This window comes from Mesoplodon bidens (genome assembly GCF_964165515.1).
Source record: "Mesoplodon bidens genome assembly, chromosome: 5".
In the NCBI taxonomy this organism is placed as follows: Eukaryota; Metazoa; Chordata; class Mammalia; order Artiodactyla; family Ziphiidae; genus Mesoplodon; species Mesoplodon bidens.
The window spans coordinates 68,708,087-68,720,756 of NC_138161.1; the positions used below are offsets into that span (position 1 = coordinate 68,708,087).

At 42.9% G+C, this 12,670-nt stretch overlaps 1 pseudogene across 1 annotated transcript; it reads left to right on the forward strand.

The window, feature by feature from the left end:
* The first annotated feature begins 10,424 nt into the window (after positions 1 to 10,424).
* On the forward strand, positions 10,425 to 10,756 carry LOC308617603 (SRA stem-loop-interacting RNA-binding protein, mitochondrial-like; annotated as a pseudogene). The gene has a single exon. The product of its transcript is annotated as an SRA stem-loop-interacting RNA-binding protein, mitochondrial-like (transcript).
* The last annotated feature ends 1,914 nt before the right edge of the window (positions 10,757 to 12,670 follow it).

Genomic DNA, 12,670 nt, shown 5'->3' on the forward strand with positions numbered 1-12,670 from the left:
ACAGCAAAGGGGATTGGGGAAAGGATGAAAATCTGAGAGCCTCGGTCACAGGCTAGGTCACTCCCTAAATTCACATAACCTGGTTACAAACCTGGCATTTAATGCCTTTACCAACAGAAGAACTATATGCATTATAGGCATATAGTTCTTAGGGACAAGGGAAGGACAAACTTAACAAACATGCACCATTTCCTTCCACATGCCTTACTCTATACATCTAGATTTCCTTGGAAAGATACCTGAAATTTGCTGCCTTTTCCCCTTTCTCTCTATTTAAAAATTTTTATTTATGTATCTATTTATTATTTTTGTCTGCGTTGGGTCTTCGTTGCTGTGCACGGGCTTTCTCTAGCTGCAGCGAGCAGGGGCCACTCTTTGTTGCGGTGCGCGGGCTTCCCATTGCGGTGGCTTCTCTTGCTGCAGAGCACAGGCTCTAGGCGCCTGGGATTCAGTAGTTGTGGCATACGGGCCCTAGACCGCACGGGCTTCAGTAGTTGTGGTGCATGGGCTTAGTTGCTCTGCAGCATGTGGGATCTTCCTGGACCAGGGATCGAACCAGTGTCCCCTGCATTGGCAGGCAGATTCTTAACCACTGCACCACCAGGGAAGTCCCTTTTCTCCGTTCTCTTGACTTATCAGGACCTGATGGGAAAGAGACACTTAATAGTAAGTATATAGACCTACACTTATATAGTCAATTTATTTTCAACAACTGCATTGATTAAATTCAGTGGTGAAAGAAGGTTTTTTTTGTTGTTTTGTTTTTTCCAGTAAGTAGTATGGAGCAACTAGCAGTCTGTAAAGAAAAAGAAAAGAAACTTGAACTCCCTCCCTCACAGATGGATCATATATTTAAATGTAAAAGCTAAAACCATAAAGCATCTAAAAGAACATACAGGAAGGTGTATTCCTGAACCTAAGTGTAGATAAATATTTTTAAAACATGTCATAGGCAATAACTATGAAAGAAAAAATGGACTTCATCAAAATGAAAAACTTCTGCTCATCAAAAAATGCCCATTGTGAAGCTACCAAACGTAAGGTAGATAGCTAATGGGAAGCAGCCGCATAGCACAGGGAGATCAGCTCGGTGCTTTGTGACTGCCTGGAGGGGTGGGATAGGGAGGGTGGGAGGGAGACGCAAAAGGGAGGGGATATGGGAACATATGTATATGTATAACTGATTAAATTTGTTAAAATAAATAAATAAATAAAATAAAAAATGCCCATTGTGAAAGTAAAAAGACAAGCTATAGATTGGGAGAAAATATGATAGATAGACTAGAGAGATAGACAAAGAGATAGATAGATAGATAGATAGATAATACATAGATAAGTAAGTAGATAGATGGAACTCATATCCAGAATATATAAAGAAATTTCCAGAACAGAAGAAAAAAAAAGTAAGGAGCAGGGGGCAAGACTTAAATAGGCACTTAATGAAAGAAAACATCCAAATAATCAATAAGCACATGAAACGGTCCCAAAAATTGTTACTCATTAGGGAAATGCAAATTAAACCACAGAGAGATACAATATATAACCACAAGAATGGCTAAAATTTAAAAGACTGACAAAACCAAGTGTGAAAGTGGATGGAGCATTTAGAGCTCTCATGAACTGTCAACGGAGTTTAAATGGTACAACCACATTGAAAATTATTTGGCAGTTTTTAATAAAGTTAAACATACACCTTCCTTATATCCCAGGATTTCCACTCCTAGGTATATACCCAAGAAAAATGACTTGTTCATAGCAGATTTATTCAAAATAGGCAAAAACTAGAAACAACCTAAATGCCCATTATCAGGAGACTGGATAAACAAATGTGGTACATTCTTACAATGGAATAGTGCACCACAATAAAAAAAGAAAACAAAAAAAGAACAAACTTTTTTTTTTTTTTTTTTTTTTTTTTGCGATACGCGGGCCTCTCACTGTTGTGGCCTCTCCCGTTGCGGAGCACAGGATCCGGACTCGCAGGCTCAGCGGCCATGGCTCACGGGCTCAGCCGCTCCGTGGCACGCGGGATCCTCCCGGACCGGGGCACGAACCCGTGTCCCCTGCCTCGGCAGGCGGACCCCCAACCACTGCGCCACCAGGGAAGCCCAGAACAAACTATTGATAAAAGCGACAACATGGGTGAATCTCAAAAACATCAGCAAAAGAAGCCAAACACAAAAGAACATCTATGATATGATTCCACTTATATAAAGTTTAAAATGGGCAAAACTGGTGTTTGAGCAAAAGGTAGCGACTGGGAAAAGGCATGAGGAAAATTGGGAGGATGATGGAAATAAGATATAATTTACTATATAGGTGTATACAACTGTAAACACGTAGGCATGTATTACTGGGCTGTGCACTTGAAATGTGTGCATTTTGCCACACATAAATTATGCTTCAATTTTAAAAATGGGGGAAAAAATTCCACCTGGAACCTCAAAGTATATGTAGCCTAGATGGGAATTGGGAGTTCCCATGTAAAGAGATCTAGGTAGGGTTACCACACCCCTACTCTGGGGCTGGAGGAAACCCTATGACTCCCCAAGAGTTTACTGAGCCCTAAGGTCTCCCGATTCTCTTCTGGTCACTCTGCTTTCCTCCACAGCAATACAGGCATGAAACTCAGACAGCACACTCCCCCTCAAAAAAATCCTCTCATGCCAAGCATTTTGCAAGTTTAGTCAACTTTCTGCCAGTTTGAAGTCACAAGGAGGGGTCTCATCAGGGAGCACAGGCTGGCCCCCTGTGAACTGTTCCCCCTCCTTCTGAAGGCAGAACAAAAACTGCTTTTCTCAAGCCAGGAAGCCAGCCAACACCCAGGCCACAGGGTCTCAGCTTCCTCCCTAAATGAGGCTGAACAAGAAAATTCTTTTGTAAGAATAGAGCACTCCTTCTAAAAGGAATTCCGGAAAACACAGAATTCTCCTCTCTCCTCTGTGTGTAGCCATGCCACTCTGGTTGAAGCAAAGAGCAGAGGCAAAGCCTCTAGGGGAAGCTAACTGCTATTTCTCCTTCCATCCTTCCCCTTCCCCTTCACCTCCAGGCGCTGGGAGAGCTCTGAGGAAACTTTAGAGTCCCTTGAGGACAATTTGAAAACCACTGCACTAAATTTTAGGAAAGGAAAGAACTGTGACAAAAAATGAAGTTTAAAAAAGAGGGCATTAGCCATGTGTCTAAAGAGTTGGAGTAGGGAGTGGCTGGAGGGGAGATTCTAGTTACACGAGTGTTGGCACCAGATGCTTTGGGATCTGCTATGGTCACAGGCAGCCACCCTCTAACTGCCTCAACAGTCCATGTGCATTTCTAACACGCAAACATCCACTGGAAGGGGCTACTGGCCCTTGAGCTCCCCTTTCCCTCCACTGAGGCCTCCTCACCTTCTTCCTTCCTCTTCCACTCACTGTCACAGCCCCTCCTGCAGACCTGGCCCTGCTTAGATGTTAGTGACAGGACTGATGTGGGCTCCCTCAGTCCCAGCATCTTCCAACCCCTCCTCAGAGGCTGGCTCTGCAGTTTATTCAGATTTTCTATTTCTTCATGACTTACTCTTAGAAGATTGTGTGATTCTAAGAATTTGTCCATTTCTTCTAGGTTGTCCAATTTGTTGCCATGTGCCTGTTCATAATATTTTCTTATAATCCTTTGTATTTCTGTGGCAGCCATTGTAATTTATCCACTTTCATTTCTGATATTATTTACCTGAGGCTTTTCTCCTTTATTTTTTTAGTGAGTCTAGCTAAAGGTTTGTCAATCTTGTTTATCTTTTCAGAGAATGAGCTCTTAGTTTCATTGATCTTCTCTGTTGTCTTTTTAGTCTCTACTTCATTTATTTCCACTCTGATCTTTATTATTTCCTTCTCCTGACTTTAGGCTTCATTTGTTCTTTTTCTAATTACTTTAGGTGTAAGGTTAGATTGTTCAGTGAGATTTTTCTTATTTCTTGAGATAGGCCTTTATTGCTATAAACTTCCCTCTTAGTTACTACATCCCATAGATTTTGCTACATCCCATAGATTTTGGTTTTCATTTGTCTTCAGGTTTTGTTTTTGGTTTTTTTTTGCGGTACGCAGGCCTCTCACTGCTGTGGCCTCTCCCGTCGCGGAGCACCGGCTCTGGACATGCAGGCTCAGCGGCCATGGCTCACGGGTCCAGCCGCTCCACGGCATGTGGGATCTTCCCGGACCGGGAGACGAACCCATGTCCCCTGCATCGGCAGGTGGACTCTCAACCACTGCGCCACCAGGGAAGCCCTGTCTTCAGGTATTTTTTTATTTCTCCTTTGATTTCTTCATTGACCCAATAGTTGTGGTTTTTTCCAGCTTTCTTCTTGTAGTTGATTTCTAGCTTCATACTGTTGTGGTCAAAAAGATGCTTGATATGATTTTAATCTTCTTAAATATGTTGAGATTTGTTTTGTGTCCCAGTATACAGTTTATCCTTCAGAATGTTCCATATGCCCTTGAGAAGAATGTGTATTCTGCTGCATTTGGATGGAATGTTATGTAAAAATCTATTAAGTCCTTCTGGTCTAATGTTTCATTTCAGGTCACTATTTCTTTGTTGACTTTCTGTCTGGATGAATTATCCATTGATGTAAGTGATGTGTTAAAGTCCCTACTATTGTTGTTCTGCTGTCAATTTCTCCCATTAAGTCTGTTAATTCTGCTTTATATGTTTTGTGCTCCTATGTTCAGTGTATGTGTATTAATAACTGTTATGTCTTCTTTTTTTTTTTTTTTTAGTCCCCACCCACATGCTGACGCAGAAGCACCGCCCACTCGGTCCCGCCTCCCTTGCCTGGTTGAGGCGCGCCGAATCCGAGGGCTCCTATTGGTCCAATCCGACCGGTTCCGCTTGCCGGCCTCTAAACGCAGCGCCGTGATTGGCTCATCGGCGTGTCCGCCTGACGTAACCGAAGGGCGAGGGGAAGGGAGTGAAAGGAAGGGTGAAGACGGGGGAGGAGCTGACAGTGGTTGCGTCCGAGCCAACCTAAGGAGGGAGGGGTGGGGAGAGAGACAGAGAGAGAGAGAGGAAGGCAGGGGGAGGGAGGGAGAGAAAGAAGGGGAGGGAGGGAGAGAAAGAGGGAGAGGGAGAGAGGAAGGGAGGGGGAGAAAGAGGGGGAGGGAGAGAGGGAGAGGTAAAGAGCTAGAGAGGAAGGGAGGGGGATGGAGGGGGGAGAGAGAGAGAGAGGAGAGAGAGAGAGAGGAGAGAGGAGAGCTGTTATGTCCTCTTGATGAATTGTCCCCTTTATCATTATAAAAGGTCCATCTTTGTCTCCTGCTACATTTTTTAGTTTGAAGTCTATTTTATCTGATGAGATACGGCTACAACTGCTTTCTTTTGGCTTCCAGTTGCTTGGAATATCATCTTCAACTCCTTCGTTTTGAGCCTATGTTTGTTTTTAGAGCTGAGATGATTCTCCTGGAGGCAACATATAGTTGGGTCTTGTTTTTTAATCCACACAGCCACTCTGTCTCTTTTGGTTGTTGAATTCAATCCATTTATATTTAGGATATTTATTGATAAATGAGGACTTAGTACTGCCATTTTATCTTTTGTTGTCTGGTTGTTCTATATCTCCATTATTTCTCCATCATTTCTTTTTCCTTATGTTTCTGTCTGCCATTTGGTTGGTGGTTTTCTATGATTTTTTTTCTCTGTTTCTTCTTTTCTTATGTTTTGCATCTCTACTCTAGATTTATGTTGTGTGGTTACCATGAGGTTTGTATAAAACAGCTCATAGATAAAATAGTCCTTTTTCTGTGATAGCGTCTTATCTTCATTAGCCTATATGAGTTCTGTCCTTTTCCTTTTCCCTTATTATTATTATTATTTGTTATTGTTGTCTCTATCCCTTTTAAGGTTGTGATTTTGTTACCAAGTTGAAGTAGCTCTAGTTATTTGTATTGATGTTCCCCCTTTAACCTGTGTGCTCTAATTAAGTGTTTAACAACCTATTCTGGATTGATGTGGTGATGTCACGTTCTCCTGGGCCAGGCCAAAGCCACACCAGACAAAGGACAGACGTTCATGGCAAATGGGTCACTCTTCTGGTTCTGTCCATGGGGGCCCTTGCCTCTCCTCCCTGCCCATTGGTGGTGTGTGGAAGGCAGGGGTGCAGCATCCAGCTGGCAGTGCTGGGGTCCTCTGATGCAGCACACACTGTCGCTTCACCTCCCCCCCGTGGTGGCGAGTGCCATCCTGCCATTGCACTGCACTCCCATCAGTCAGCATGTGAACATGCACTCCAGGTCTCCCCTCAGGTGCCCGAGGCTGAGCTCTGAGCCGTTTCCCTTTCCCAGCTAGCCCCTCAGGTCTCCACTGCAGTGGTGTGTCCTGTGAGCAGCTCTCTTGGGGGGTAGAGACAGAAAGGGAGGCACACCTGTCCCCCTTGCAGGGCCAGGTGCTGCCTCCTCATGGTCATCCTCACTCCATGGGGGCAGGGGGGACTGGTAAGTGATCACCAGAGAGGTCGCTAAAGAATATGGGGCTGGGTGTGGTGGGAGAAACTCCTAGAGATCTGAGTCCACGCTGCTGTGTCCCATCATCTCTGCATAGTGCAGCAAACACTGGTTTACCAAACCTTTGCTTTTCCATCTCCGGGTGAGTGACCTTCCTCCCCTTTGAAGTCCCAAACCACTACCCTCCACACCCTCTTTGGTCTTTAGGAGCCAAAGGTGTTTTTCAGAGGAGGGCTTGGGCCATTTTGGCAAGTGACTCGGTTCTCCCAGCAGGGTTTCTCCCGTGGACGCATGTGTAGGGGAGCAGAATTTGCCACCCTCACCTATGTCTCTTTGTCATATTGTTTGAAGCTGGTTATTTCTTGAGTTGTGGAAAGGGCTCTGGAAACCAAGTAGGAGTTGCCCTTTCATAAGAAAATTTTCCATTTGTAAGGGTGACTCCCTCTCAGGACCTGGAAGAGGAGGATCACCCATTCTCTAAAAAATCTTATTGAGGACAAGGACGGCCAGAGAGGGGAAGGCATGGACTTAAATGTGCATCACAATCACCCTTGTTCACTGTGTTTTCCCTGGTCACCTCCCCAAATTGACTCTCTCCACCCTTGACATCTTCGTTTGTCTTTAGCTGAGAATGGTATTGAAGATGAGGGCTTCAGCCACTTTGATGAGTGAATCAGTTTTCCTGGGACTCTCATGTGTTATTCAACTTTGACTTTCTCCTGTTCATCTGCTGTCTCAATTTAATTCTTAGATTAGCCAGAAGAACCTAGAAAAGCAGAGGAAAAGCTCTTCCTCCCCGACAACACTATTTATACACTTGTCACTATGAGATACACTTGTCAAAACCTATAGAATGGGGACTTCCCTGGTGGCTCAGTGGTTAAGAATCCACCTGCCAATGCAGGTTCGAGCCATGGTCTGGAAAGATCCCACATGCCTCGGAGCAACTATGCCCATGAGCCACAACTACGGAGCCCGCGTGCCACAACTACTGAAGCCTGTGTGCCTAGAGCCCATGCTCCACAACAAGAGAAGCTACTGCAATGAGAAGGCAGCGCAGCGCAACGAAGAGTAGCCCCCACTCACCACAACTAGAGAAAAGCCCGCATGCAGCAACGAAGACCGAACGCAGCCAAAAATAAATAAATAATTTTTTTAAAAAATTCTTTAAAAATAAAAACAAACCTATAGAATGTACAACACCAGGAATGAACCCTAGGGTAAGCTCTGGACTCTGGGTGATCATGAGGTGTCCACGTAGGTTCGTCCATTGTGACCAAACGTTGCTCTGGTGCAGGATGTTCATAGGATAGTTGAAGAGTGCCAGGCTCTGAGCACCTGGAGGGTGTGGGGCAGGCAGGGAGGAGCAGGGGACATAAGGGAACTCCCTGTCCTCTCTGCTCAATTTTGTTCTGAACCCTAATCTGTTCTAAAATATAATTCAGCCTATTTGAGTACAAACAAACAAGAAAAAAAATACCTATTCTGATATAGAGTTGTGATTTTCTGATTCTGTCTATTTACTACTTTACTCAAAGTTTTGTGTACTTTTGCCTTTTTGTTTCAGGTAGAAGAGTTCCTTTCAATATTTCTTGTAAGGCAGGTCTAATGGTGATGAACACTCTTGGCTTTTGTTTGTCTAGGAAAGCCGTTATTTCTCCTTCATATCTGCATATTCTTGGCTGACAGTTTTTATCTTTCAATATTTGAGTATATCATTCCATGCTCTCCTGTCAGGTAATGTTTCTGCTGAGAAATCTGCTGATTGCCTAATGGAGGTTCCTTTGTAGGTTACCATCCTTCTTTCCCTGGCTACCTTTAAAATTCCATCTTCATCATTCAATTTTGACAGTTTGAATATAATGTGTCTTGGAGGAGGTCTTTTTGCACTGAGGTAATTAGATGTTCTCTTAGCTTAATGGACTTGTATCTATATACCCAGTTCCTTCCCCAGGCTTGGGAAGTTCGCAGTTATTATTTCCTTAAATAAACTCTGTTCCTTTTTCCCTCTCTTCTCCTTCTGAGATATCCATTATCCTAATACTGCCCTTCCTAATAGAGTCAAACAATTCTCATAGAATTTCTTAATTCTCTCCCCATTTACCTGTATCATTTGTACATTTCTATCTTCCTGATCACTCTTTCTCTCTTCCATGTAGTCTGCTCTATTTCCAATGCTTTCTGATGCATTCTTCCTCGAATTTATTGAGTTCTTAAGCTCCAGAATTTCTGTTTGGTACTTTTTAGAATTTCAATCTCTTTGGTAAAATACTCCTTCTGTTCATTAAATTTATTCCTGAGCTCATTGAACTGCTTTTCTGAGTTTTCTTGTAGCTCGTTGAGTTTCTTCATGAGAGCTGTTTTGAATTCTGGATCAGTTAGGTTGCAATATTCCATGGCTTTTTGTTTGGTTTCTGGAGAATTGCCCATTTCTTTTTGTGATACCTTCTTACCATGGTTTTTCACGGTGCTTGATGAGTTTTCCTCTGCCAGTTCATTTGAGGTGGCAAACACTTTTCTTCTTTAGGTAAACCTTTTTTTTTTTAACTTGATTCTAAACAATTCACCAGATTAGTAATTAGGAGCCTTTTTTGTTTTTCAATAGGTGGAACTATAACACATTTCTGGTTTCTCTTACCTGAGCTGCCTCTCATTATATTGGGTTGGCCAAAAAGTTCGTTCGGGTTTTTCCAGAACACCCTATAGAAAAACCCAAACGAATTTTTTGGCCAACCCAATACTTGAGAATTGGCACTTTCCACTCTCAATGCCTCTGCCAAAGATGTCACCACGTACTCTCATTATAGCTGCTTGTGCCTCTAGGTTTTCTGGTGCCTTGCTGCTTCTGGTGTCACTGATGTCACCGGTGTCACCACCTGGACTCAAGGACGGCTGGCACCTCCACCTTGTCTGGGGTTTCCTGGGTTGCAGGCTCCACCATCGCAGGGGGACAGGGGGGTAGGGGGAGCCAGGGTCACAGGCACTTTTGGGGTTGTTGTTCATGGGTGCCACTGCTGCAGGCAGGGATCTGGATTTGCAGGCACCTCCATGGCTGGAGGGACAGGATTACAGGCCCCACTGCTGCTGCGGCCCAGCTCCCTGTGGCTGTGTGCACTGCTGGGGTTGGGAGGCCACAGGCATGTGTGCCACCTCTCCAGCTGCTACTGGCTTTTCTGGGGCAGCAGGCTCAGCTGTTGCATCCAGGGGTCCAGGATCATAGTCACTGCCTCCTCTGTTCCCACAGTTCAGCCTCCTCTATGTATTTCAGTCCACCCACTTTTAAATGTACAGATATATGGAACTTTCTGGAATCCTGTTGTGCTGGAAAGAGGAATCTTTGTTGAGTTATGGATGTTTTACTGGTTGGAAATTGAAGCAGAGAGACAAAGGGAGCATCTCATGTGACCATGAGGCTGGATAATCTCTACAATTTTTAAAATCTATTCATCTGGGCCATTTTAGTTTTGAGCTATCATGAACAATGCGGCTATGACCATTTGTACACAAGTCTTTGTTTTCACCCCTCTTAGGTAAATACCTAGGAGTGGAAATGATGGGATGTATAGTAAGTGATGTAGCCATACATTTACCCCAGCCATGGAAGCACAGTTAGCTGGGGAAGTCCAGAGCCCCAGGTCTGTACCAAAATCTGGAGATAAGTCCAAATTCTCAATATCTTCATGAGTTAAGAATCCTAAGCCAAGAGTAAAATAAGACCTCGTCTGGGGGCTATGCACCCCATATGGCCCAGTGAAGACAACCACCCACAACCCAGCCTCCCACAAGGGAAATCTCCTATAAAAGATAATTCCTGTGGAAGATGAACTCACAGACAAGAAATACAGGGCATATGAGAATGTCAAGCTCTATAAAAATAACCTGAATAATTGATACCCCCCAAAAATCCAATAATACGAGCTTAAAGATACTTAAAAATAAATGTGTATTAATCTAAAGATGGCGGCTTCAGCAGCAAAGAGCGCTACAATGCTGCCAACGAACATCTGCTGGCCATTACGTTTCTTAGAAAAATTCCCTGGACTGCGGTCACGAGTGAGTTGGGAGAACACTTTGCACAATTTGGCCATGTAGGAAAGTGCACCGTACCTTTTGACAAAGAGACTGGCTTTCACAGAGGTATGGGTTGGATCCAATTTTCTTCAGAAGAGCTTCACAATGCACTACAGCAGGAAAATCATGTTATTGATGGAGTAAAGCACCATGTTCAGATTCAAAAACCCAAAGCTTTACAAGGGGATCAAACATCTGATGAAGAGAAAGAGTTTTGAGACCATCACTGCCTATTAAACAAAGTAAACAAAACTTAAATAAATAAATAAATGTGTGTTTAATTAATTAAATAATTAACACAGGGATATTAACTGTTGAGCTTTTCTTTTCTGCACTTCCTTGTATGTGACTCTTACCCAGTCAGTCAGAGGCATCCACACTACCTTGAAAATAACTAGGATATATAGTAGGATAAAAGCAACATTTGCTTTGGGGCAGTTTTTGTTTCTACAAGTAATTATTGAAAATCGAGAGGGAATATCTGAGAGTAACAGAGCATAAACTCTAGAAAGAGAACAGAAGATATGCTGCTTTCCCCATGGCTGACCACTGGGGAGATTAGATAAGGATCACCTGGACTAGTCGGTGAACAGAGAGGTAAAAATAGGCTGTGACCTTGAAAAAAATTTCGACTCCTGGATATGAGGGGACCTGGCTTGAGAAGGTCACAGAAAGATGTCAAGGATTATGTGTGGCCAGAGCTGAGCCAAAGTCTTAAGATGACTTGTGGCCTCTTGAGTGAGCACCATGTCATCCACATTTGCTATTTTTCTCAATACATAGATAAAGGCATTCCAGGGACTTCCCTGGTGGCACAGTGGTTAAGAATCCACCTGCCAATGCAGGGAACACTCTTATATTGGAAACTCTTTTGTTCCTTTTGAACATTTTTATCATGTGTACGTGTTACACATTCCAAAAATTGAATAAAATAATACAAATAAATATTCACACAAAACAAGTTTTTCTTCTAGATAATTTGCCTGCAAAAGCCCTCACACATGTACAAAAGGAAAAAAAAAGCCTCTTGTTTATAAGGGTAAAAAACTGGAAACAACCAAAGTCTTCATCAGTAGGGGAATAAGTATGTAAATATTGAATAGTATATAGCACTTAGAAGGAATGGATAAACAGTAGATAGATAAATAGATAGAGATAAGTAGATAGACAAATAGATCTATCATAGAATAACACTTAAAGGAAATGAACTAGATTGATCTCTCTGTGTATCAACATGGAATGACTGAAAAATATTTTGAGTAGAAAATAAGCATAATATAGAGTATATGTTTAGCATAAAATTTAAGTCAATTTTTAAAAACACACTAAATAAAAGTATAAAAAATGGGCTAGAAGGATACCAAACTCACAATGTAGCTTACAAGTGTGGAGGGCAAGATTGGGGGTTGGGAAGTGGGGAACTTGTGATATCAGTAGTTTATTTCTTGAAAACAACTACCAAAAACAAAAAAGGGAGAAACAAATATGACCAAATGTTGAAAGTTTTAATTCTGGATGATAGGAATATAGGTATTTATTGTTTTATCCTTTGTGTTTTTCTATATTTTAAACAGTTCTAGAAATGTAAATAAAAGTAAAATACAAACATCCAGCCAAGATTCTCCAGATAGATCTTTTACTTTCTTTATAAAGTCAAGTCCACTTTAAACAATCGGCCTTGACATTATTAAAAGAAATATTCCTTGGGCTTCCATGGTGGCGCGGTGGTTGAGGGTCCGCCTGCCAATGCGGGGGACACGGGTTCGTGCCCCGGTCCGGGAGGATCCCACATGCCGCGGAGCGGCTGGGCCCGTGGGCCATGGCCGCTGGGCCTGCGCGTCCAGGGCCTGTGCTCCCCAGCGGGTGGGGCTGTGGCGGTGAGTGGCCCGCGAACCACAAAAAAAAAAAATATATATATATATATATATATATATATATATATATATATATATTCCTTTAAAAAATAAAGTTTTTGTTAGAAGTTAAACATTGGGAAACTCTCTGGTTGTGGTTTCAGATTTCATACTTCAGATGCAACAGGATGGAACCAAGGTCAAAGAGAACGCAGGGAAGTTTGACTCTTGTTCCAGCACTATGCCTTGTACACACCCACTTGTTCCTCCACAGCCCCT